The following is a 27,988-nucleotide window of genomic DNA, read 5'->3' as shown; positions in this document are numbered from 1 at the left end:
TCTATTCTATTCTATTCTATTCTATTCTATTCTATTCTATTCTATTCTATTCTATTCTATTCTATTCTATTCTATTCTATTCTACTACTCTACTCTACTCTACTCTACTCTACTCTACTCTACTCTACTCCTTTTCCTTGGTGGAATGGGACAATTGAATGCAGCGGCCTCACCACGCCAACTTCACCTCAGCCTCTCCACTGCAGCTGACTCACCGTGGGCATTCATGGCTGGCCCTCTGCCAGCACTCCTCTCCCACTCATGACCTGCTGCCACTTCTCCAGCCCCCCTCATCCCTGGCAATTCTGTGGTGGGAGGCCAGGGGTGAAAATGGGCATGGTAAAATGGCTGCGTTCAATGGTCCTAGACCCTTCCTTGATGTATGCTTCCTTTTCTTTAGAAAAGAGTGGAAGGATAAAGCATTTCACTTCAGCTGAAATTCATCTTTATCCTATCCAACCTTTTCTAAGAGTTTTGCCTGCTCACCAGGTGTTCCCTGGTCTACCTGCATTCGTCACGTCCCATTTCATTTGCTTCAAATGTCAAGTATTAGCACCAATCTCTCTCCAGCCTGTCCTCCTTAGCCCTTGCCAAATTCAATCCCGTCTCATTTCTACAGAAGCGAAATTAGTTTTTACTTAACACCACGGGCAATGCAGACTGTTGGTGCCTTTTGAAGGACACTGGAGGACTTGACACAAATCAGGAACGGAGCCAAGCAATATGATGTGAATGGGACTTCCTTGAATGGCAGAAGCCAGGGACTGTCAAATTTTCAAAGAAGAAGAAAAAAAAACAAGGTCAATTTTGGCATCTTGCATAATGCCGGTGGGCTGGTTTCACTCCTATGAAATATAAATAAATAAGGAACACATCTGGATTTGATGCTTTCATTGAGCTGACAGCGTCGACACCATAAATATGCAGCAGAAGAGGCATTAGTATGCAATTCTGCGAACTTCCCTCCTTTCCAACAGACAACTACTTTAATGCAGAACCCGGGCAAATCTGTTTGCTGGCAGCGTCCCATCACCTGATTTAATGCTCTTCTACAATCTGTCTTGCAATTTTTTAAAAATATATTTTTTAATTTAATGTTTTATCATCGTTGTTTTTTAACGACCCCATAATCCCTTGCGTGGTGGAGTCTGGGCAACTGAATGGAGCTGATGTTTACTGGCCGGATACCCTTCCTGTCGCCAATGTGGAGTTTTGTTCAGCAGATATATTCTCTCTCTCTCTTTTTTTAAATATACTTTATTAAGTTTTATATATATACACAAAAAATCTCATTTCTGTTAACATCGGATCTGCAGTGTTTATACATATATACATAAAATATATCTGGTGGTGTTGGAAGAAATCTCCTTCTGGGTTCTGCTCCAAGTGGGGAAACAGACACTGGAAACATGGAGACTGCTTGGAAAGATGGTTTAATGGTGGACAGGATCACATGGCTTGAGTTCCTGAACAGAAAAGAGCAGATACAGAAAATCCTCGGGTTTTTATGCTCTCTCTGGCTCTGCATTTCTTGGGGCCCCAAAAGAGTATCCTGAATGGTTGTCAGACTCCCAGGGGGTGGGGGTTTTAGCTAACCTTGCTGGCTGATGGTCACATGTGCTTCCCAGGTCACATGTGGTGAGTTTCTGCTGCTATTGTGTAGAGGGCTAATCCTATCTTTGTTGGATCTTTGGCAATTCCTACTTTGGCTCTGCCTGAAGGAGGTAGATCTTTGTTATGTAGAATAGACTGGCCCAAGCCTTAATGGCCCATTGACAAAGGGTGAGGGCAGGAAGATGGGAGCTGCTTCAAAACATGCTTATCCCAGGGAAATATAATATTCTGCCTTTTTCATATTTCCTAAAATATTTCACTCTTCCAGGAAAGGGGTGGGTGCTAACTTCCTACAGTGTCACATAAGCTATTTGTTGCTATTTATTTATCGCACTTTATACTCCTTTTTGGATTCTATCGTTCATCCATTCATACCACCTTTCCCACACAGTATAATACTCTGAGTTCTCATCGTTGTTTATTTCATACGTTAATTTACTCATCTCTGCGCACTCCAGTATTTTCCTAATTATTAGTTCGTCTGGTGGCAGGGTTTTCTCTTTCCAGTATTGTGCATACGCCAGTCTAGCAGCTGTAGTTATATGTATTATCAGATGGATCTTTTTCTTTCCATACCCCTTCTTTACTATTCCCAGGAGAAATATTTCCAGTGTCAATTCTATGTCTTCTCCAATTATTTCTTGTAGTCATCTCCGAATTCTATTCCAGTATCTTTTCACTTCGGGGCATGTCCACCACATATGAAAGAAGGTGCCCTGACCATAGCCACATTTCCAACAATTGGGGTGCATATTGGGAAACATCTTAGCTAGTCTGGCAGGTGCTAGATACCACATGTGAAGCATTTTATAGTGGTTCTCCTTATACGTCGCAGTTCTGGTCAATTTGTGATTTTTATTCCAAGCCTCTTCCCATTCGTTAAAATTTAAATTATGTCCTATGTTTTTTTTTCCCATACTCTCAATTGGTTTTTAGCTGTCTCTTCAGCTCTGTCCTCATCGTGCCCAGAGAGAGAAATATCTGCCTCTACCTAGGATCGAACTCACAGCCTTCCTGATTGTGAGGAGAGAGCTCCACCTCTAGGCTACCTCAACACTCTTTTTATTTAATGTTTTATAAAGCACAGAAAAACACAAACTAGTAACTAGCATCCGCAGGGCACATCCCAAGTAAAGACCAGGGACCACTGTTTGAATCCAATCAGATTCAGATCAACAGAATAGTTGTAGCTCAGGGTTGAATTGTGGGGCCCTTGGTGCTAATAACACTACCTAGTTTGGTAATGAAAGGTCTGCAAGAACCACTATAAAATATGGTATAGGTGGCACCTAGCCCCTGCTAGATTGGCAAAAATGTACCCAAATTGTAATCCGATATGTTGGAAATGCAGAAAATCACTGGGAACCTTTTATCATCTTTGGTGGCTTTGCCCAAAAATCAAAAAAATTTTGGATGAAAATTAGAATATGGATAACAGAAATAACAGAAGAAGACATTGACCTAAAACCTGAAATTTTTTTATTAGGCATACTTAAAAAAAGTAGTAGAAAAGAAATAAAATACATCACATTGCATATAATTAAGGCAGCTAGATTAACCTTAGCCCAATCCTGGAAATTAGAACAGTTGCCAACAGAACAACAAATAATCCAAAAAATATTCATATGTGCAGAAATGGATAGATTAACTTTAAAATTAAACAACAAGGAAGACTCACAGTATTACAAAATATGGGACAGATGGTATGAATGGATCAATCGATGGGGGAAAAAAACTAAAGTCAAATACAGTAAGAAATTAAGGGTAACAAATTTACACCGTCATTAAGAAATCAAAGTTAATGTATCTATGTATTTACATGTTTAAATATAGATAGATAATCCTGTTGGTTAGTTTGAGTATATATGTAATTTAGACTTGTACTTTTTTTATAGAGTTAAGAACGTTTTGTATAATCTTTTATCTTTTTAAATTGAATAAAGTTTGTTTTTAAAATTAAAAAGTGAGAAAGCACTTAAGCAGAAAAGTGTGAATACTGCCAAAAAAAAAAGAAGAAGAAGAAGAAGAAGAAAAAGAAGAAGAAGAAGAAAAGAAAGGTCTGCAAGAAAACCACCAAGCTCAGAGAGCTGCGTTTGCATCCATGTATGTAGTCACCAAGCCATAGGTTTTGAAAATTTCCTGCCCCCAACGCACCTCTTCCTTAGTTTCACGCTGGCAGCTGTTCCTCCCCAAAGTGATGGGAAATCTGTGTGACTCAGCACACACCCGAGTGCATTTCCGCAGACCGAGCGGTGCAGTCAGCATCTGTTCTCCAAGCTGCTCCTGCAAGCGAGGGGCCGAGATGTCACCAGGCAAATCGAGAATGACAAAAAGGCTTAGCGGGAAGCTCACCTACCCAATCTAAGGAGGCACCTTGGAAATACCGTTATCGAAAGATGGGCTGGAGGAGATGGCTTCCTTTAGTTTCTCAAAATGCCATGCTGCGTAAATTTTGAAATTTCTGCACATAATTGGAAGAGAATTTACTCAACCCGTATCAGGCAGGCCTGCAGTCACTTCAAGCTAAGGACAGAGATTCGGGTAACTGGTCCCCATTTTAAATCTCCAAGCCTAGAAGAAATGATGGGCTGTGAACAGGAGAGCCAGTTTTGGGGTATTGGTGAAGGCATCAACCTAGTGACTGAATTCTTAGGCACGAAGGCTGGCTGGTGACTTTGAGCCAATCATTAGGAGATGATGAGTTCTAGTCCTACCTTAGTCACAAAGCCAGCTGGGTGACTTTGGGCCAATCACCAGGAGATGGTGAGTTCTAGTCTCGCCTTAGGGACAAAGACAGCTGAGTGATCTTCCAGATCTGAGTGATCTGGAAGTTCTATCTCCATCTCCACCTTTCTCTCTCTCCCTCCCTCTTTCCTTCTCCTTCTCTCCCTCTCTTTCCCTCCCTCCTTCTCCTTCCCCTCTCTCTCCCTTTCTCCCTCCCCCTTCCTCTACTTCACCTATTCTCTCCCACCTTCCCTCCCTCTTTCCTTCGCCTTCTCCTTCTCCCCCTTTCTCTCCCTCCCTCCTTCTCCTTCTCCTCTCCCTCCTTTTCCCTTTCTCCCTCCTCCTCCCTCTATTTCACCTACTCTCTCCCACCTTCCCTCCCTCTTTCCTTCTCCATCTCCCTCCCTCCTCCTCCTTTTCCTTCTCCGTCTCTCTCCTTCCTCTCCTCCTTCCTCTCCCATCTTCCCTCCCTCTTTCCTTCTCCTTCTCCCTCCCTCTCCCTCTACTTCACCTACTCTCTCCATCCTTCCCTCCCTCTTTATTGACCATACACCCGAAGCCAAGCCAATAAACACATACTGGGACTCCCAACCAATCAGAATGAAAAGGTGGAGCCATCCCAGAATACCAGCACCAGATTTGAAATTCCAACGTCAGTTAGTGCAAAATGACTACTGGCATAAGCCTGATGATGGCAGATGGGATTCTGCCGAAACGTCGCTTCTACCCTTTTAGGGATATATCCACAATTACACGGGAAGAAACCCAAAATATTAACTATACACACATATATATGTGTGTGTGTGTGTGTGTGTGTGTGTGTGTGTATGTATATATGTATATATGTATATATGTATATGTCAGATGTAAATGCCTTATTCTCTAATGTGTAAATAGTGTACAAACAGGGTATCAGGGGTTAACTTATTCTTCACTTCTTAATGTATTCATAATTCACCACTCCCACATATAGCTCCACCCATTGTATATATAAGGAGCTACCTACACCCTTTCCCTTGCTTCTATCTGTGAATATTCAGTGAATATAGAATGCCTATTGTAAATAAAAGAATATATAGTTAAATCTTTAACTCTTGCTAATCTTATTGAGTCTGATCCTGAAAATATTGCAACAAACTGGTAGCAGAGGATGGTTAATTGACTCAATAAAAAAACTTTAAAATGTCTAAGAAAGATAGGCCCAACACCAGGGCCTACAGCAAAGAAATGGAAACGGAACAAGAAATAATCAACGAATCCACAAACGCAATTTCGAGAGAGTCCGAAGAATACACCACTGAAGACGAAGAAATAATTGATGACCAGGAGGAAATCGAAATAGAGAATAACGAACTCAGGTCAGAGATATTAAAACTATTAAAAAGCCAGAAGAATGATGAAAGCCTCATCGCGAACCTCCAAGATATGCTGAAGAACAGCGGAGCAGCGAGAGAGAAAAACATCACTAATGAAAAGCCTAAAGACCCAAAAGTAGTGAGTGATATGATTGCGGAGAAAATCATTACAAAGAAGAAAAACGATGATCCCGCGCGAAAATTTGAATGGCAGCCATCTTGGTTTCAACAGACCTCCAAGATGAGCGAAGCAGAGCCAATCAGCAAACTCAATTCAAAATTTCTGGCGCGAAAAATGTTATCAGACAACGAAAACGAAAAAGAAGATTCAAACACCTCAGAAGAATCAGAACCAGAAAGTGAGGAAGATCCAACAAAACACCAAATAAAATCAGCAATGAAAACGCTCTTTGCTGCATTTGGGCCAAAACTGAAAATTACTAAAAAGATGCCGAAGAAACGAGCGAGCAAGCCAATGCCTCAAGACCTGCCCGCTCCCATCCTGACTACAAGAGCGCTGACGCCCGAACCCAGAGAGCCCTGCCGATACCGCCCTACGCCGCAGACCGAAGCAAGCACCAACGCCCTCAATAGAAGAGGAAGAGCAGCCACCGTCGTCAGGACTCCCAAAGTCGAACCAGAGACCGACTCGTCTGAAGAGGAGCAGAGCGAGCAAGCCGCAATGGGGAGAACCTTCCACGACGACACCGAAGAAGAAATGAACAACGCGCATGCGCGAAACTACACTGACGGTCCGGGAAGACATGAACTGGAGAGAAGACCATGCAGACTCGTAGCGAGCATCCCCACGCCGTTTTGCAATTTTCTGCATTTACGAGACCACGGACTACCTCAGGTTGTAAGTAATGGACCCAATAATGTCGGAAATTTACCCAGTGACTTCCCAAAACTAAGGGTTGATGGCATTAATTTACAAGAATGGTATCAACAGCTCCAGGTTGTCTTTATGAAGGAAAACTTACTGTTTTTTATCACTAGTCCCCCAAAAAGACCTTGGACTCTAAAAATAGATTGTTTACACCATAGAGCTTTTTTCTTAATAATATCTAGTGTGTCTCCTGCAATGTATCACAGCATTAAGCCAAATTTGACTGTTTCAGAAATTATTCAATGCATGTTTAATTTGTTTCACAGTGACAGTGTAGCTACCACCACAAGGATATCTAAAGATTTCTTTTCGTCTAGGGTAAAACCAGGGGTTTCCATAAGTGAACATTTAATATCTTTGAACAAAATAAGAGCTGAACTGCATTTGAGGGGGGAGGTGATTTCAGACCAAACAATGAAAAGTGTTATTATCAACTCACTTGATCCATCATGGGACAATTTTATGTCACATTTAGACACAATCAATCTAGGATATTTATCCATAGAAAGTCTATCCAATAAATTGATAACAGAAGATAATTCAAGAAGGAATCGTTCTAACAATCACACAGAACACAAACCATATAGGAAAGTAGCTTTCCAAGAAAAATATAGTGGAACATTTAAATGTCATAATTGTGGATCCAGGGAACACAATAGAAGAGATTGCCCAAAATTTTTAAAAGAAAGATATAGATCAGAATACAGAAACAAATACGATTATAGACAGCCTTCCATAGAAAGGCATAGATATAGGAGCCCACCAAATCACAGAGAGAATAGAGGGGGCAGAGACAATTCAAAGGATAGAAAATCTGGTTCACTGAATGGATTAAATAAACAAGACAACACTAACACACAGCAAAGTGAGAACAATAATTGGCTTATTGATTCTGGAGCAACTAATCACACCACTAATAACAAAAGTATATTGTCTTCATTTGCAGAAGATAAATTTGTAATTAAGGTAGCTAACCAAGAAAAGGTTCAAGTATTAGGTAGAGGAAATGTAACCTTGCCTGGTCTAGGAAAAATAGAGGGGGTATTACTAATACCTGAAATACCTCATAACATATTAAGTGCCATAAAACTAAGCAGAGATTCTGACATTAACATTGTCTTTTCAAAAGGAAAGGCAACTTTGGAAAAGAATAAAATAAATGTAGGCACTGTGGTGATTAAAGGAGGCCTACCTTATCTGATAACAAAAGAAAAATGGTTACATAACATTGATTCAAATATGGAAGATTGTATTGAAATAGATGATGAGAATGTTAGCAACAGTGACAATGATGAATGTAAAATATCTCATGATCACACAGATGCACACAACGATAAGAAGCCAAAAATAGGTAAACCAATTCATGATGAGTGTGCTCACATCTTACATAGGAAGTTAGGACATGCCAGTTTTCCTGTAGTACAAAAAATGACTGAACACGCAGAAGGTGTTAAAATAAAAAATTGTGAAAATTATCTGGAATGCTCAGTATGTAAATCTACAAAACTAAAAACTAGTCCCAGGCCAAGAAAATCTACTAGATCAACTAACAAAATTTTTGATTTAGTACACATGGACTTAGTTGGTCCATTAACTCCATCAATCACTTATAGAAAACGTTACTTCCTGACAATAGTGGACGATTATAGCCGCTATGGATTTGTTTATACATTAAAACACAAAGATGAAACATTTCAAAAATTTAAAGAATTTTACAAACGCATAGAAACACAACACAACATCAAAATAAAACAAATTATGACAGACAGAGGATGCGAATTCATGTCTAAAGAATTCTCCCAATGGTTAAAAGACAAAGGAATGTTACATTACACATCTAGTCCATTTTCTGCGTTCCAAAACGGGATTGCAGAGAGAAAAAATTCCACATTACAAACCATGATTAGATGCACATTGGAAGATGCTGGCTTAAGCAAACAATTCTGGTCAGAAGCCTTACATTATTCAAATTACACACAAAATAGAACATGGTCCAGCATTGTAAATAAGACACCATATGAAGTGATGTATAATAGAAAACCAAAATTAGCACACATGCATATATTTGGGGTCACAGCAGACGTACACATACCTAAACAATTAAGAAGAAAGGGAGAAAATGTGTCCAGAAGACTCAGATTTATGGGATATGAGACTGGCACTAAAGGATACAGATTCATTGATAGTAACAACAAATTTATAGTCTCCAGAACAGCTGTGTTCCATGAACAAGCCAACTGGTCTAAATTACATCTTAATGAAATATTCCCAAATAAATATGAAGATACAAAACCTCATGAGAAAGGGACTATAGAAAAGCAAAATATCAACAAATGTAAAAACAAAACCAAGACTTGGACAAATAGCCAACACAAAATAAAGACAGACACACTAACAAAAAAGGAAGCAAGATATTTGCATGATAACGATAGTAAACCCGAAAAAATCATTAGAAACACCAGAAATCAAATGCCAAATAAATACAAGGATTATGTAATGCATATGGATGGTGAACCAACAACACCCAATACATATGAGGAAGTGTTAAAACTTCCTCGCGAAGAAAAAGAAAAATGGGAATTAGCAATGAAGAAAGAGATGGAAAGTTTACAAGGATTAAATGTATTTACACCTGCAATTGCACCTAAAGATAAGACAATTATTGGTACCAGGTGGATATATAAAATTAAGAATTTAGAGGGAGGAAATACTCTATACAAAGCTAGATTAGTTGCACAGGGTTATGCACAGAAATATCCGGAGGACTATACTGACACGTATTCCCCCACTGTAAGAACAGAGAGTGTCAAAACAGCTCTAGTGGTAGCATCAGCACTCAATCTTGATGTATTCCAATATGACATACAGACTGCGTACCTACACGCAAAACTAGATAAAGAAATATACGTAAGAGCACCTCACAGTCAATACACAAACAGAAATGAGACTTGGTTGTTAAACAAGAGTTTATACGGGCTAAAACAATCTGGTAAATGGTGGTATGATTGTTTAGTAAAAGTACTTAAGACCATGGACTTCAACGCTACCACTGCTGATAATTGTTTCTTTGTCAAGAGGGGTGATGATTACATTGAATTTGTATTGATTTATGTGGATGACATTTTATACATAGGAAAACATAAAGAGAGAAGAGAAACTTTTGTAACTAAATTAAATGAGCATTTCTCGTTGAAATCTTTAGGCAAGGTAAACAAATACCTTGGTGTCCAAATTAATAAGACAAAAAGGGGATTCAAACTTACCCAGAGAGATAAGATCATAGAACTTTTAAATAAATGCAACTTAAACGATGCCAAACCTTGTGATACTCCTATGCAAACTGACTTTCTAAGAAATACTGATGAATCTTCTCCCGAATTCAAGGACAACACATTTTATAGATCAATCATAGGTTCACTCCTTTATATATCTAATTGGACTAGACCAGATATCACTTTACCACTCAATTTATTATCCAGGCATGTCAGCAAACCAACAATGTATCACTGGGAAGCTGTTAAAAGAATTTTAAGATATCTAAAAAGTACACTAGACTTTTGTTTAATGTTAGAACCTAATGATAATAAAGAACCAAAGCTTACGTGTTATGCAGATGCAGATTGGGCTGGAGACATCTCATGCAGAAAAAGTACATCTGGTTATGTATTTCTCTTAAATGACTGTCCAGTTTACTGGTACACTGGTAAACAAGAACTAGTGGCCACTTCAACGACAGAAGCGGAATATGTTTGTTTATCCAAAGCCGCAAATAACCTTGTATGGTTTAATGATTTAATTTCAGATGTCTGGAAAAAACCTGCTTTGCCTTTTGTTATGCATGAAGACAATAAAGCAGCCATTGAAATATCTAGATCTGATGCCATTGGACAAAGGTCCAGACATATAGATATAAAATTTAAACATGTGAGACAATTATCTCAGGATGGATTTATTAAAGCAGTGCATTGCGACACTTCAGAACAATTAGCTGATATATTGACAAAGCCTTTACCTTCTAAGCAGCACAAATATTTAACCTCTAAGTTGTATGTTTTGTATTGTCCTGAATCTGAGTGTAACTGGTGTTGTATAACGAATCGGCATTTAGAGGGGGATTTGTCAGATGTAAATGCCTTATTCTCTAATGTGTAAATAGTGTACAAACAGGGTATCAGGGGTTAACTTATTCTTCACTTCTTAATGTATTCATAATTCACCACTCCCACATATAGCTCCACCCATTGTATATATAAGGAGCTACCTACACCCTTTCCCTTGCTTCTATCTGTGAATATTCAGTGAATATAGAATGCCTATTGTAAATAAAAGAATATATAGTTAAATCTTTAACTCTTGCTAATCTTATTGAGTCTGATCCTGAAAATATTGCAACAGTATATATGTATATATGTATATATGTATATATGGAACAGCATTCCAAACAATTGCTTCTATCTTGAGCAGGCGAGACCAGCATGAAGACTGTTAGTGACATCCAACGTTTTCTGAATGGCCATTGTTAATAATGCAATCATCACCAGATCCTCTGCAATTCCATTCCTTTATTGCCGCTGCGTTCTTCTTATGGAGTTGTGCTAACTGTACAGTTTTATCTCTGGAATTTATACCATAATAGATACGCTCGTTTTAAAGCTGTGGCAAAAGCGTTTGCTTATTTGTCGCAGCATTTTCTGGGGAATAATAAGAGCAATGGAGATTTCCACTTGCTATCGTGTCCTTTTTCTGTCTTTTTTCTTGCCAGTGACAATCTGTTAAAAAAAAAAAAGATGAAAGAACCGCACCGTGCTTTTTGATTATTCTCGCTGGAAGGTTCCTGTCTGAAAATACCCCAAATATATTCAATTCCTTCTTTCCGTTATCAAGGTAATAAGAGCCACAGCTAATCGCTCCGTTCAATCAACCCAGATAATTTCCCACGCTATTCAAAATGTTAATTTTTCTTTTTCCAGAGGTAATTTGAATCAAACAGTTTTATTTCTGTACGCTATAAATCGATTCCGGGTTTTTTTTTTTCCAAAAAAAAAAAAAAAATACATCCTAAATATCATTTAGAATTTATTTTCCTTTATGGAATTAGCTTATATAAAATGAATAACTTCTAGCTGTTGTTATAAACCTCCCTCTGGCATCTTTTAAGCCATCAACAGAGGGAAGGGCTTTAGTTGTTTATTTGTTATATTTATAACTGCTTTTCAGCCAGTTACGGTTCTTATTTAAAGGATTATTTTTCTCTCCAGAGATGAAAAAGGCTACGATTTGGCATTCTTATCGTTGTTCGCTTAGAATGTCACGTAAAGCCAGGTTTATAAACTGGGATTTATGGTTTAGTGTCAGGTTTCGATGCTATCTCAAAATAAATGAATTTCCAAACTGCTGATCTTTAAGGAAATTTTCTCTTTATTTGAGCACAGCGATCTGATCCTGGCTCTTTCGCGGTCAGTACTGACCTTTGCCCCCCAATCTTTCCCTTTCCGATCCCCAATTCTCTGCTTCTCATTGGCTATCTTCCAAGTCACTTTCCTGATCTCTTCTTCGTCAGATCACAGGAATGTCCCCCCCCTCTCCCATCTCTGAGGAGACAGAATCTTCAAAGGGATTTAGTAGGCAAAAGTTCAAGCTTCTCCTCTCTTTATATATGTCAGTGCTGGGACGCTGACAGTTTAGCATGTTCTGTAAACTCACCAATGATTCAATAAACCATGACCACATATGAACCCTATTGCAGCTTCATACGGACCTAGCTGTCACAATGAAGATACCAACCCATGAGATTAAACCTGGTTTAGTTGTGTTCCTGGTTTTCTTGCTTTGGAGTCTCAGCGAGCAGGATGAGACAAACATTGGGATAAATATTGGTTGAATGTGCTGATTAATTTCTTGACATGACTAGTTCAGGGATGGAACAACTGGCTAGGACAGGGATCAGCAACCTGCGGCTCCGGAGACGCATGCGGCTCTTTGGGCCCTCTGCTGTGGCTCCCTGTCAGGTGATCCCACCATCGGCTGGCCCCGCCTCTCGCCTCCCCTCCCAGTCACTCCTCACCTGACCTGAGAAGGTAAGGGGGATGGCAGGAGATGGAGAAGCAGCCAGGGCAGAGACAGAGAGATACAGAGAGACGGGGAGAGACAGAGAGACAGAGAGAGATACAGAGAGGGGCGAGAGAGATATGTCAAAAGGATTTTGTGGTTCCTGGTGTTTTTTAACAGCTGGTTCTCTGCCCTAATGACCAGCTGGGTAGGCGTGGCTGGGGGGGTGTCATGTGACTGGTGGGAACGAGTGACATCGAGTTGGCCACGCCCACCCAGGTTTTGTGGCTCCTGGTGTTTTCTTTTCTGTGGGAAACGGGTCCCAATGGCTCTTTGAGTATTTAATGTTGCAGACCCCTGGGCTAGGAAATTGGAAGACTCTCCGAGATATGACCATGGATGGTCACTGCATAGGGCATTCTGGCACCATATTCCATGCACTGAGTATGGAGTTATAAGTAAGTTATCATCATCATCTTCTTTTAACGATCCCCACAATCCCTTCCGGGGTGAAGTCTGGGCAACTGAATGGAGCTGAATGTTTACTGGCCGGATGCCCTTCCTGTCACCAATGCAGAGTTTTGTTCAGATATATTCTCATCGTGCCCAGAGAGAGAAATATCTGCCTCTACCTAGGATTGAACTCATAGCCTCCTGATTGTGAGGCGAGAGCTCCACCTCTAGGCCACCGCACCACATGGAGATATAAGTAAGTGACCTGCTAAAATCAGACATGGCCCAGGGTGGCTTTGGAATGTTACTTCAGTTCTGAAGATAGGGAAAATGTCTACCACATCTGGAGGCCAGGTCTGGAATGAGGATACATACTCCATTGCCCTACTGTTCTTTCTCAGCCTCTGTAGCCTAAGGTGACAGTGTCACATTGCCAATGATATGACCAGTCCTAGCAAGAACATCTCCATCTTTCTGATTCTATAGTTGAATGGTTCACTCAACTGGAATTATAGTTTTTCTCCTTCCTTCCTTCCTTCCTTCCTTCCTTCCTTCCTTCCTTCCTTCCTTCCTTCCTTCCTCCCTCCCTCCCTCCCTCCCTCCCTCCCTCCCTCCCTCCTCCTTCCCACCCACCTGTTGTGGGTGGAGCCTGTGGAGCTGGCAGCGGAGTCGGACAGTGATGAGGCTGAGGAAGAACATAGGCCAGTCCTGGAGGCTGGGGAAGGCCTGGATGAGAGCTCTGTGTCGGAGGCAGAAATGGGGCCAGGGCCATCGGGGAGTGATGTGTGGACTCCGGAGCCTACAGAGGCTGACAGTAGAGAGACAGAGGAACAGGAGGAGCCTGTTTCTAGTGCATGTATGAGAAGAGCTGCCAGAAGGCAAGAGAGCTAAAGCAAAGAGGATGACTCGGGAGTAGGGCCAAGGAATGATTGGCCCCTCCCATAAGGCTTAAAAGATCAGCAACGGCTCTTGGGCTCTTTGTTGGAAAACAACGTTGAGAGATTTGCTTCTTGTTTCACTGTATTCATTTCTTGTCGGTGTCTTTTGCTTCTGAACTTTTGCCAAGAAAAGCCTTTGGCAGTTTGCCTAATTATACCAAGGTTGGTGATTAGACTGAAGAATTTGTGTTATGAAGAGTTTGTTTTAATTTAGTTTGGACTACGCTGAGAATGAGTTAATTCTCAGCTGTTCTAATAAAGTCTGTTTGTTTTGGAACTGTTTGCATCGATTACTACCTACTTGGGCCTGGGTCACAACACCTCCTTCCCTTCCCCTCTCGTCCTCAATATTCATCCAAGTTCATTCAAACTAAGAACATGCCAGCTTCCAAACCAACCGTCACAAGAACATTTCCTTCCCATGGAATGAATGCGGATAGATAGCGGCGATAGCAATCTTCCGTTCCTCTTTCACTATGGACCACCATTTCTTCCACCCCATGAAGATCTTTATACTATTAGTGCATCCATTTTCAATTAGCAGGCCATAAAGCAGCTCATTTTCATCGGTTTGATGCATGGGAACATAAGATTCTCTGGAGACAATGCAGCAGCTCTCTGGAGCGTCTGCAAATAAAAAATAAAAAGAGAGAGAGAGAGAGCATTAATTGAATATTCTGTTGAAACCACCTTCAATTAGTGCCTGGATATTTTTGCATGCCACATCCATCACGGTGGCTATTCCAATTTTTGCACATTGGATGTTTAGGGAGCCTCTGTGGTATGATCGCTTTCAATTCGCACGCGTCATTACTCCACATGCAGCAAATTTATTTACTAATGAGGCATTAGCGATGTTCGGAGAACGGAAATCTGCAGAGATGTGACACCGTAATACAATGCAAAAACAGGAGAAGTGAGATATGCTTTCTTTTGGTCCCATTGTAATGTTGTAACAACATTACTGCTTGGAGAATGTGTTTATTGTGATGTCTCCTGTTGTGGTCCACCAGCAGCCTGTGGAGCTGGTAACAGAGTCGGACAGCGATGAGGCATAGGAAGAACAGGGGCCAGTCCTAGAGGCTGGGGAAGGCCCGGATGAGGGCTCTGCATCGGAGGCAGAGAGGGGGCCAGGGCCGTCGGGGAGTGATATGCGGATTCCGGAGCCTCCATTGGCTGACAGTAGAGAGGCAGAGGAACAGGAGGAGCCTATTCCTAGTGCACACATGAGAAGAGCTGCCAGAAGGCAAGAACAGCTACAGCAAACTCGGGAGTAGGGCCAAGAGATGATTGCCCCCTCCCATAAGGCTTAAAAGACCAGCAACGGCTCTTGGGCTCTTTGTCGGAAAACAACGTTGACAGACTTCTTCTTGTCTAACTGCACTTATCTCTTGTTGGTGTCTTCTGCTTCTGAACTTTTGTCAAGAGAAGCCTTTGGCAGTTTTCCCAATTATACCAAGGTTGGTGATTAGACTGAAGAATTTGTGTTATGAAGAGTTTGTTTCAATTTAGTTTGGACTACGCTGAGAATGAGTTAATTCTCAGCTGTTCTAATAAAGTCTGTTTGTTTTGGAACTGTTTGCGTCGACTACTACCTACTTTGGCCTGGGTCACAACATCTCCTTAAGATGGGCATGGTGTGGTTTACCATATGTTTTGGAGTATAAGACACTCCAAAGTATAAGATGCACATTAGTTTTTGGGGAGGAAATCGAGAAAAAAAAATCTGCCTCTGCCTACCAGCATCCATCAGTATTCATCTGGCTAGCGTCCTTGCAAATAGCAAACAAGCTGGTCAGCTTCAGCACATTTACGCAGCCTGGTTCAGCATGAGCACCTTATTGGCGAGTGGATTGGCCTTCTGGAATACCCCCAATCAGCTGTTCCAGGCTGCAGGGATTGCCACAGACCATTGCTGCCTCTGTGCCTTGCGTTTTTGGCTTCTGAATGCTCCATTTTAGACCTGTTCTAGACTGTGGGGATTGCCACAGCACATCACCACCGACCACTGCCTCCGTGCGTTATATTTGTGGCCTCCGCACGCCCCAGTTTTGGCCTCTGTGTGCGGTGTTTTCGGGCAGTTCCAGATCCCCATCACCAGAAACCACCCGAAAATGCAACGCGTGGAGGCAAAAAACGGGGCATGCGGAGGCCGAATATGCAACATGCTGAGGCTGAAAACGCAATGCATGGAGGCAACGATCTGCAGCGATGTGCTGTGGCGATCCCTGTAGCCTGGAATGCATCTAAAATGGAGCATTCAGAGGCTGAAAACGTGATGCGCAGAGGCCAAAAACGTGAGGCACAGAGGTGGCGATGTGATGTGGCGATCCACGCAGTCTGGAATAGTTCTAAAACAGCGTGTGGAGGCCAAAAACGCGACACACAGAAGCAGAAAATGGCCAAAAGGTGGGGACCGGTGGGTGGGCAGGGCTACATTCGGTGGATAAGATGCACCCAAATTTTCACCCTCTTTTAAGGGGGGGGAAAAGTGTGTTTTATACTCCGAAAAGTATGGTATTTGCCTATGGAGATTCACAATCTTCCAAGTCACGGTTGTGCTTTTCAAAAGTCAACTGGACTTTGGTTTTTTTTCCATAAAAAGGTTTCGCTTCTCATCCAACAAGCTTCTTCAGTTCTGACCATTCATCCCCCACTGTTCAATCAGAACTGAAGAAGCTTCTCGGATGAGAAGAGAAATGGTTTCAAGGGTGGAAAAAAAAAAGAAAGAAGAAAATTCAGTTGCCTTTTGAAAAAGAACCTTTGGGTTCTCCGTTTATTGTCAGATGCCCATCTCAGCTGCCAATGGTGATGGCCAGGCATGACAGATCACTGGAACTGCAGTCCAGTTCTATGTAAATAGCTACCACTTACATAATTAGTTAAGGTGACTTGGGACTCCAGAAACTTTAGACTCCCAGATGATTCAGGCAGAGGTGGGCTGCTGCCGGTTCGGGTGAATTGGTAGTTCCAACCACTGGCTGGGCCCACCCAACCACCCAGGCACTAGCCTGTCCTATTTATCTCACTCTCTGGCTTTGTTCCCCACCCACAAAGCCCAGCTGATTGCCGTGCCTCACCTGCTCTACTCATCGTAGCTGCCTGAGAAGATTTGCTGCATGTTTGAAGCCACGCAAAAGCGAGGAATGTGCATGAGCCAGGAGTGGTATTCACTTATCTTCCCTACCAGTTTGCAAATGTGTACGCGTGCACCAGCTTTCGCACATGCGCAAGGCTTTCTGTGCATGCGCAGCCTCAAAAACATGGGAAAATGGGATGTCATGACATCTGTGCAGGTGGGCAGGGCATCCCATAGTTGCTCCTACCACTTCGCCCAAACCGGATAAAACCAGCTGAATACCACCACTGGAGCACACACTCACATTTCCGGCGAACCAGTTGTTAACGTATGTGCAGCCCACCTCTGGATTCAGGTAACGTAATTATTCAGGAACTGTAGCTCCAACAATTCTGGAGCACATCGATTGGCAACACTAAGTTAGATGATACTGAAATTTGGACCAAAGAAAGCTTAACTTGAGTGATACATTTTTACAATAAATGAATGTTATCGTTCCCATCAAACGATTAGCTTTGGACTGTCATGGGGCCTACAGAACCTATAGATACTGTACATGTTATCATCTGAATCTAGATTAGCCCTCATCAACTTTTCATTGTGGTGCAATGTTTGATTTTTTTTTTTTTTGCATTAATGTTTTTTTGTTATAAACTAAAAACTATGTTTTTTAGTTTACATAGTTTTTATCTTTTATGATTATAAGATGCCCAGAATTACCTTGAGGTAAGATGGAGGGTAGGGATGCGGTGGCTCAGTGCCTAAGATGCTGAGCCTGTCGATCAAAAAAACGGCAGTTTGGTGGTTCGAATCCCTAGTGCTGCGTAAGGGGGTGAGCTCCCGTTCCTTGTCCCAGCTTCTGCCAACCTAGCAGTTCGAAAGCACGTAAAAAATATGCAAGTAGAAAAATAAGGACCACCTTTGATGGGAAGGTAACAGAGTTCCATGCACCTTTGGCGTATAGTCATGCCCGCCACCATGGAGACATCTTCAGACAGCGCTGGCTCTTCGGCTTTGAAACGGAGATGAGCACCGCCCTCTAGAGTCAGGAATGATTAGCACATGTGTGCGAGGGGAACCTTTACCTTACCTTTACCTTAAGATGGAGGGTGAATAAATTTGAGAGAGAAGGGTGGAGGGGATAAATAAGATAGACAGACCATAAAGGACTCCCCATTCCTTCATATCAAGCTGCAATTTTCCATGGCTGGACAAGTTATCTGGACACCCAGAACAGAAAATCCCCAAACCGTTTCTTGGTTGCAATAAAACTGCAGCGTTGAGACGTTTTTATCCACTGGGTAAAGTTTAAGAACAGCAGTTGCAAAAGTGATTGGCTGCTACTGGCCCAATCGTGGCTTCAGTCTGAACTGGAAACTAAGGACAAACATTAAACTACGAACCTACAAGCTGCTACAATTTCTACGGAAAGAACTGGTGATGGAATCCATGAAACACTTTCTTAAAAGTGATCCATGGCGGGAGTAGAGCTGTTTAAGAAATTATGGATCAGATCTGAACACAATCTGAAGCAACATGAAGCACAGCAACATTTTCCAAAAGCAAGTCGGAGAACAAATTGTTGATCCCCAGCGCACAGAGAGAGAGAAAGAGAGAGGGGGAAGAAAGAAAGAGAAAGAAAGAAAGAAAGAAAGAAAGAAAGAAAGAAAGAAAGAAAGAAAGAAAGGGGAGAGAGAGGGAGAGAGAGAGAAAGAGGGAGGGAGGGTGAGAGAGGGAGGGATAGAGAAAGAGAAGAAAGAGAGAGAAAGAAAGAGAGAGGGGGGAGAGAGAGAGAACGAAAGAAAGAAAGAAAGAAAGAAAGAAAGAAAGAAAGAAAGAAAGGGGAGAGAGAGGGAGAGAGAGAGAAAGAGGGAGGGAGGGAGAGAGAGGGAGGGATAGAGAAAGAGAAGAAAGAGAGAGAAAGAAAGAGAGAGGGGGGAGAGAGAGAGAACGAAAGAAAGAAAGAAAGAAAGAAAGAAAGAAAGAAAGAAAGAAAGAAAGAGAGAGAGGGGGGGAGAGAGAAAGAGAGAGGGGGAATGAGAGAGGGAGGGAGGGAGAGAGAGAGAGGGAGAAAGAGAAAGAGAGAGAGAGAGAAAGGAAGAGAGAGAAAGAGAGAGAGAAAGAGAAGAAAGAGAGAAGGAGAAAGAGAAAGAAAGAGAGAGAGAGAAAGGAAGAAAGAGAGAGAGAGAGGGAGGGAGAGAGAAAGAGAAGAAAGAGACAAAAAGAGAGAGAGGGGAGAGAGAGCGCGCGAAAGAAAGAAAGAGAGAGAGAGAAAGAGAGAGGGGGAGGGAGAGAGAGGGAGGGAGAGAGAGGGAGAAAGAGAAAGAGAGAGAGAGGAAGAGAGAGAGATAGAAAGAGGAGAAAGAGAGAGAGGGAGAAAGAGAAAGAAAGAAAGAGAGAGAGAGAGAGAGAGAGAAAGGAAGAAAAAAAGAGAGAAGGAGAGAGAAAAAGAGGGGGGGAGAGAGAGAGAGAGAGAGAGGGGAGGAGAGAGAGAGAGAGAGAGAGGGGAGGAGAGAGAGAGAGAGAGAGGGAGAGAGAGAGAGAGAGTCTCCAAACTCTGAACATGCAACTCGCCCTCATCATCATCAGATGAAATTGCAATAAAAACCAAACAATCAGCAGGCATCTTCATTTTAAAACTATAAATAAATCGAACCCCAAATCTAATGAGAATTGTTTTTTTCCACATTGCCGCCTTGTTGTGCTTTTTAACCCAGCAAGGCTCCACTTTCCAAAGGCTGGGATGCAGTTTATTAAACCATAAACCCTCTATGAGAGGGGATTAGTCAAGGAGGATCCAATTGACAAAATGCGGTTAGGTCCCCGCTGCTATTATGATCTGCATAATTCTCCATTCACTCGGCTAATGAATAACAAGCAGCCTTGTTACTGGCAAAAAAAAAACGGAGCTGGGAGAAGCACTCCGGAAGCCAAGATGGCGGAGACAAAGCTGCTCTTGTCATATTATTGATTTTGTGGGAAAAGAAACAAACATTTTTTTAAGGCAAAAAAAAAAAGTGAAGATTAAGAAAACGAGAGAGTAAAAAGAAAAAAGCCAGCGATAATTTTCTGGGTTAATAGAGCTCTTTAAAATAAAAACAGTAGGCTCGCCCAGCTGCTGAATGCCTACAAACGTTTTGTTTGCAAATAACAACTTTCTGGCAAGGATTATTGGTAATCCTCTGCAAATAAATAAATAAGTCGATGCAATCATGAGGAAACTCAGCCTGAGAAGAGAAGTGAGGCTAAGGCTTGGGTTGCCCAATTCATATACAAGTTTCTAGGCTTTAAAAGGCAAAGTAGGTGGGAGAGAGTTAGTCCTAAAGGTCCCAATCGGGGCTGGGCTTCAAAATTTTTAGCAAGGGGTTCTCTGCCTGGTTGCTGGGTGGGCGTGGCCATGGTGGGCGTGGCCTAGTCGGCCTCCTGCACCACGGCAGGGCGGGGTTTGCCCTCCCTGGGCTCCGGAGGCTTTCCTCAAACCTCTGGGAGGGTGAAAACGGCCTCCCCAGGCTCCGGAGGCTCTTCCTGAACATCTGGTAAACCTGTTTTTCACCCTCCCCGAGCCTCCGCACACGCCTTGCACTTACCTAACAGGCCGCGTGGGGACTTCTGGGAGGGGTGGGGCAGGGTGGGTGGGGCCAGCCAGGAGTGGGATTTGGGTATTCTCCGAACGGCACAGAATCTTAGCTAGAGGTTCTCCTGAACCCCTGCGAACCCCCAGCAGCCCACCCCTGTCTCAAGGAGCATCCATTAATTCCATTTGTACTCCACCTGAATCCACCAGACTCTCAGCAGTTGACCACCAATGGATGCAAGAGTGATACAATTCAACATCCACAGCAGAAATACCAAAAAAAAAAAGCCTAATACAATGGCTATGGGTATGGCTAATCTAGTGAAAAGAAGGACCAGGGGTGATATGTTCCAATATTTGAGTGGCTGCCACAAAGAAGAGGGGGAAGTCAACTTATTTTCCAAAGCACCAGAAGGCAAGACAAGAAACAATGGACGGAAGCTGGTCAAGGAGAGAAGCAACAGTTGCAGGAACTGGGTATGTCTAGTTTAATGAAAAGAAGGACTAGGGGAGACATTATAGCAGTCTTCCAATATCTCAGGGGCTTCCACAAAGAAGAGGGAGTCAAGCTATTCTCCAAAGCACCTGAGGGCAAGACAAGAAGCAATGGGTAGAAACTAATCAAGGAGAGAAGCAACTTAGAACTAAGGAGAAATTTCCTGACAGTTAGAATAATTAATCGGTGGAACAACTTGCCTCCAGAAGTTGAGGATGCTCCAACACTGGAAGTTTTTAAGAAGATGTTGGATAACCATCTGTCTGAAGTGGTGTAGGGTTTCCTGCCTAAGCAGGGGGTTGGACTAGAAGACCTCCAAGGTCCTTTCCAACTCTGTTATTCTATTCTATTCTATTCTATTCTATTCTATTCTATTCTATTCTATTCTATTCTATTCTATTCTATTCTATTCCATTCCATTCCATTCCATTCCATTCCATTCCATTCTGTTCTAGTTCCTTCTGTAATGTGAAGACCAAAGAAATCAATCCTGGCTGGAGAACAGTTATTCAGGTCCTAGAGCCAAGCCATATGGGACTTTTTAGGTTAAATATCACTCAGAAAGCTATTAGGAAGTCCATCCAGAATCTGGATAATGAACCTCCTGACATGTCTTCATTGTAAATTCTTCACTGAAAACGAGTCCGGTTATTAAAGCTTTGTGTCCATCTGCAGCTTTGTAAACTTCCCAGAAACTTCTTCTTTTGTTTTGTTTGCCCAATTCTCTTCTACGGCCTGACAGTTTTAGTTACACTTAACTAAGAGTATAAATATTTAAACAGCCATTAATTCTGCATCCAGAATTGATTGCCAGTTTCCATTCCCATTTACTATTAACCATGCCTGGGATTTGTTGATTTGCGTTTCATCTTGAAGCAAGTTGCTGTTATTTTAGCCCCTCGTTTCCCACTTGATCCCTTTCAGAGTTTCCCTAGCGTTCCGTGGGAAGTCTCTCTTTTTTCATGAATACCCAAATTCATCACTTCCTCATTATTATTATTAATCACCGCCCTATCTCGGGCGACAGTGATTTGTCAGCCTGAGGCTTTGGTGTCAGCCTGTCAGCTGGAGTGATGAGCCAACTTTCGAGAATCAATCAGTGCTCCTGTGAAGAAGACGCTTTGAGAGAAGGACAGGTTGCAACAAGCCACTCTACCTATGAGAATTTAGGACAAGCCGAGATTTAATCTCTGTTACGGAATCAACTTCTCTTGCCAGCTGGACTTCTCGGACGTCTTAGCCTTTGTCTTATACGCTTGAAAGGTAGAAGAAGTTCAAGGCAGTGGTGAAATCTAAAAAAAATTTCCTACCGGTTCTGTGGGCGTGGCTTGGTGGGTCATGTGACTGGGTGGGCGTGGCTATGTAGTCATGTGACGGGAGCGTCGAAAGACAGAAACTCACTTTAACAATGTCCTGCTGGAGCAGGGGGTTAGGCTAGATGACCTCCAGGTCCCTTCCAGACTTGGATTGCTGGGCTCTTTCAAGGTATCTTCCGAAGCTGTGTCTAGTGCTAGGTTTGTGGTCCTTCCTTCCTCTCCTTTTTCCCTCCCTCCCTCCCTCCCTTTCTTTTTCTTTCTTTCTTTCTTTCTTTCTTTCTTTCTTTCTTTCTTTCTTTCTTTCTTTCTCCCCTCCCTCCCTCTTTCTTTCTTTCTTTTTCTTTTGCAGCATCCCCCCACCCCCATTTTTGGCCTAGCAGGCTTCAGGGAAGCCTCCTGGGAGCAAAAATGGAAAAACCCCCCCCAATAGGTAGTTAAAAAAATGCTTTAAAAAGTTTTTTTAAAAAAAGTTCTGAGGATTGCGTGGCACAGCTGATTGTCACAGATGATTGTCGGAAGCTTTTTTTTTTTTTTTACTTTTTTAAAGCATTTTTTTACTACCTATTGCCCAAACGGATAGTAAAAATATGCTTTAAAAAAAGTTTGTTTTTTTTTAAAAAAAAGTCCAGACGATCAGCTGTGCCGTGGGATCATCGGAACCTTTTTTTTACTTTTTAAAGCATTTTTTTACTACCGGTTCGGGCGAACCGCCCCGAACCGGTAACATTTCACCCCGGTTCAAGGGCCTTCAAGGGTCTTTTGCACAGCAAATATGTGTTTAGGTACTGCCCATCATACTCTCAAGAGTGATTCTGGGCAGTGTACAGATAGTCCTAGACTTACAACAGTTCACTTAGTGACTGAAGTAACAATGGCACTGAAAAAAAGTGACTCATGACCATTTTTCATGGTTACGACCATCACGGTATCCCCACAGTCACGGGACTACCATTCGGATACTTGACGAGTGACTCACATTTATGACGGTTGCAGTGTCCCGGGGTCACGTCATCCCCTTTTTGCGACCTTCTGACAATCAAAGTCAAGGGGAAAGATTCAAGATTCATTTAACAGCCGTGTTACTCATTTAACAACTGCAGGGATTCGTTTAACAAAGATGACAAGGAAAGTCGTAAAATTCACTTAACAAATATCCCAGTTAGCAATGTAAATCTGGGGCTTCATTGCAGTCATAAGTCGAGGACTACCTGTACAGTTAAAAGAGCAGAATTAGAACAGAACTGTATTATTAGAGATCTAGAACCCTGTGTAGACCCTGAAAGCTTTAGGGGAGGCTGCTGTCAGGGTTCCAAGTAACACCCCCAACGAAAGAAAACTCCGAGGGTTGAGCTTCCTCAAAGTTCCATTTTATTAAGAGATGTCATATTGGCACATCTGGTAAAACCCGAATCTGAAAGCTTCCAGGTTTTCCCCACCCAAAGGAAAGTTCAAGTCCCTGCCCAGCACCCACAAGTCCATACCATGTCCAATCCAAGCACAGTCCCAGCTGGAGACGCCTCTCAGTTCCAGCCGTCCAGGTGCAGGGCAAGATGTCCTTGACTCCCTGAGAAAGGAATGTTATTGTGACTATATATCACCCTGACTCCATACAATCCCCCCTCCCAGTTTCCCACAGTAGTAAATGTGGCAGGCCTGAAGATCCAACGGAAAAAGATGGCTTCCAGGCCTGACAGCTCCTTGACCCCTTCAAAAGTTGCTTCTGAATTAAAATTGTTAATGTTCCACAAGATGAAAAACAATAAATGCATGAGGGGAAAAGTATATCCCTGGCATTTGATTAATTAATTAATCAAATGCCAGGGATATACTTTTCCCCTCATGCATTTATTATTTTTCATCTTATGGAACATTTAAGTCTCTCAGTCAAGGAAGTCAACCTAGTGTCCTTCAAATATGTTGCGTTGGGATTCAACGCCCAACATGTTTCATCCCAGGTCACACTATTTGAAACCAATATCAGTGTAAGTTCACAAGTTGACTCTCCAAGCTTTGCCATATAGTCACATAAATAAGTGGGCTTCCTTCCTTCGGTTACTCCTTGCCTGACCTTTTGCTGCTGCAGTTTTGTCCCTGAATATTGCTTCAAGAGCAGGGAGGAATTTTGGGGTCCTTGGTGCTCCCTGAGCTAGGTTGTTTTCTGAAGATGTTACCTAGGTGGGTCATGAAACGTTTGCAAGAAACCAACCCAGCTCAGAGAGCACCAAAGATCCCACAGTCCAGCCCAGAACTAGATACGTTCTGTTCTATCAGTAGGGAATGATGTCTGTTTGACATTACTAGTAAATCTTTAAATAAAAAGGTAACAGGTAAAGGTTTCCCTGCCCAGTCATTGTTGTGGCCCGTCAGCAGCCTGTGCAGCTAGTAGCTGATTCCGACAGCGAGGAGGCTGGTGTAGTGCTGCGCCAGCAGCCCGTGCAGCTGGCACTTGAGTCAGACAGGGAGGAGGATGGAGAAGATGTGGTGCCAGAGGCGGGGATTCAGCCAGGGCCTTCAGAACCTCCAGAAGCTCCCATAAGTGAAGAGGAAGAAGAGGAGGAGTCTCTTCTCGATGCACGGGCGCGTAGAGCTGCCAAAGGGCAGGAGTGGCTCCTCAGGAGGAAGTCTCCTCGAGAGTAAGGCTTGGGGCTAATTGGCAACTCCTTTAGCCTATTTAAGGAAGGACGACAACTGAGGCAATTTGCAGGGAACAACTTCGTTCACTCTCCTTCGTGTCCTGATCTTAGTTCTCTTATCAGTTTCCTGCAAATTGCTTCTGAGCTTTCTAACAACCATAGTAAGATTACGATTATTTATTCTTTGGATTCTTGTAGGCTGTTAAGAAAGTTAATTAACAGCCTTTATTTGTAAAAGACTGATTTAATTTAGTAAACTAAGGTTTGTACAGACTTTGTGTGTGCTGCATTTTTTGGGGTCCGTAGCTGGGGCAGAACAGTCATGTCTGACTTTCGGCGCAGTGTTCATCTGTTTCTTGGCCAAGGGAATCTGTGTTATCCAAAGACATTTTCCATGGTCATGTGGCTAGCATAGCTAGATACCAAAGGCACACGGAATGCTGCTACCTTCCCACCAAAGTGGTACCTATTTATCTACTCACAATCGCATGCTTTTGAACCGTTAGGTGGGCAGGAGCTGGAGCAAAGAACAGGAGCTCACCCCATTGCATGCTACTCAGGTCTCAGACCCAGGCTGTCAGCTTTCCAGCTCTTTCGAAGTTTCAAAATTCAGCATCTTTAAACACTGAGCCATCGCTCCCTCAAAAATCTTTAAACCCTTTCAATCAGTGGTGAAATCCAAAAATTTTTACTACTGGTTCTGTGAGTGTAGCTTGGTGGGCGTGGTGTGGCTTGGTGGGCATGGCTTAGTGGGCATGGCAGGAGAAGGATACTGCAAAATCTCCATTCCCACCCCACTCCTGGGGGAAGGATACTGCAAAATCCCCATTCCCTCCCCACTCCTGGGGGAAGGATACTGCAAAATCCCCATTCCCTCCCCACTCCTGGGGGAAGGATACTGCAAAATCCCCATTCCCTCCCCACTCCTGGGGAAAGGATACTGCAAAATCTCCATTCCCACCCCACTCTGGGGCCAGCCAGAGGTGGTATTTCCCGGTTCTCCAAACTACTCAAAATTTCTGCTACTGGTTCTCCAGAACCTGTCAGAACCTGCTGGATTTCACCCCTACTTTCAATCAGTGGTGGGATTCAGCCGGTTCTCTCCAGATCACGCGAACCAGTAGCGGCTACTACGGGAGGCTCCGCTCACCTGCCTGGATGTAATGCGTGACTACTGCACATGCACAGAAGGCCGTGCACATGTGCAGAGGTGGCACGTGCGAGCGAAGCAAGCGCGTGCGCTCACATTTGTGAACCGGTAGGGAAGGTAAGTGAATCCCACCTCTGCTTTCCATGCTTTGCAACAAGTCCAATTCTCCATTTTTTAAATATGCAAGAGAGCAGTGACTGATCTGTATCTCAGCTCCCTGCCTGGTACTGAAGCCTATTCCGCATGCTTCTTTTAACCTTTCTGAAGTACACTATTGATTGACTGATGTGTCTCCCGCCTTAATTATTTTTTTTTACAAATAACTCAAGGTGGTGAACAGTGGTGAACTCCATATTTTTTTACTGCGGTTCAGTGGGCATGGCTTGGTGGGCGTGGCATGGGAAAGATACTGCAAAATCTCCATTCCCACCCCACTCTGGGGCCAGCCAGAGGTGGTATTTGCTGGTTCTCTGAACTACTCAAAATTTCCGCTACCGATTCTCCAGAACCTGCTGGATTTCACCCCTGGTGGTGAGCATATCCAAATATTTTCCTTCTCCTATTTTCCCCACAGCGACAATCCTGTGAGGTGGGCTGGGCTAAGAGGAAGTGGCTGGCTCAAAGTCGCCCAACTGTCTTTCATGGCTAAGGTGGGACGTGAGCTCACGATCTCCCACTTTCTAGTCTGGTGCCTTAACTACTAGACTGAACTGACTCTCTCCATTGCGAGCGACTCTGGTTGATGGGCCCCTGGATTTTAATCAAGAACAAAGCCTAACTCTGCTCATCCTTTCTCAGTGTCACCCTCTCACCTGTCGTTCCCACTTCATGCTGTCCGTACAAAAAAAAAAACACTGCCCATCGCTACATTCATAAAGGGCTGCCAAATTCACAGCTTGTAACGGTTTCAAATTAATCTCTTTTTAATTGGTCTCCTTTCCAGGCAGTGTACAATCAATAGCTCCCAGCAGGATCCCCAATTCATCCTGGTAAGAAAATCCACCCCCCCACCACCACCCCCGTTCCATTACCTAAGCCACCATCTTCTTCTCCAACAATTTTTGTCTTCCCTTGCGCTGTGGAATTTAAAACACCCAGCTGTCCTCCTCAGCGCAAAACGAAGTCATTTGTCATTTCAGGTGTCAGCCTCAAAATGACATTTCAGATACCTTGTCATTTCTTTCCACATCTTGCCGGAGTCTCAGGTTGAAAATCACTTTTAGCATAAGAAATGGTTGCTCAGACATTGTATTAAAGAGAGAGGAGAGAGAGAGGGAGGGAGAGATGAGAGAGAGAGAGAGAAAAAGAGTAAGAGAGAGAGAGGGAAAGGGAGGAAGGGAGGGAGAGAGAGGGGGAGGGAGAGAGAGGGAGGGAGAGAGAGATGAGAGAGAAAGAAAGAGAGTGAGAGAGAGAGGGAAAGGGAGGGAGGGAGAGAGAGAGGGAGAGAGAGAAAGGGAGGGAGAGAGAGATGAGAGAGAGAGAGAAAAAGAGAGAGATAGAGGGAAAGGGAGGAGGGAGGGAGAGAGAGAGGGAGGGAGAGAGAGAGAGGAGAGAGAGAAAGGGAGGGAGGGAGAGAGGGGGGAAGGGAGAGAGAGAGAAAAAGAGAGTGAGAGGAGAGAGAGAGGGAAAGGGAGGGAGGGAGAGAGAGGAGCGAGAGAGAGGGAGTGAGAGAGAGAGAGAGGAGAGAGAGAAAGAGAGAGGGAAAGAGAGAGGGAAAGG

The 27,988-nt window shown here is 43.0% G+C and overlaps 2 long non-coding RNA genes across 2 annotated transcripts; both read right to left on the bottom strand.

Moving 5' to 3' along the window:
* Window positions 1–696: 696 nt before the first annotated feature.
* Window positions 697–4,236, bottom strand: LOC117668253 (uncharacterized). The gene is made up of 3 exons (XR_004592228.2): window positions 3,971–4,236; window positions 3,769–3,897; window positions 697–764 (listed from the first exon to the last, which is right to left on the bottom strand). It is a non-coding gene; the product is annotated as an uncharacterized LOC117668253 (long non-coding RNA).
* A 9,677-nt stretch (window positions 4,237–13,913) lies between these two features.
* LOC148112501 (uncharacterized) lies at window positions 13,914–27,958 on the bottom strand. The gene is made up of 3 exons (XR_015729366.1): window positions 27,301–27,958; window positions 23,968–24,050; window positions 13,914–14,648 (listed from the first exon to the last, which is right to left on the bottom strand). It is a non-coding gene; the product is annotated as an uncharacterized LOC148112501 (long non-coding RNA).
* Window positions 27,959–27,988: the final 30 nt, after the last annotated feature.

This window comes from Pantherophis guttatus, chromosome 9 (assembly GCF_059756535.1).
Source record: "Pantherophis guttatus breed Tessera chromosome 9, ASM5975653v1, whole genome shotgun sequence".
NCBI lineage: Eukaryota > Metazoa > Chordata > Lepidosauria > Squamata > Colubridae > Pantherophis > Pantherophis guttatus.
This window is presented reverse-complemented; position numbering and strand designations above follow the sequence as displayed.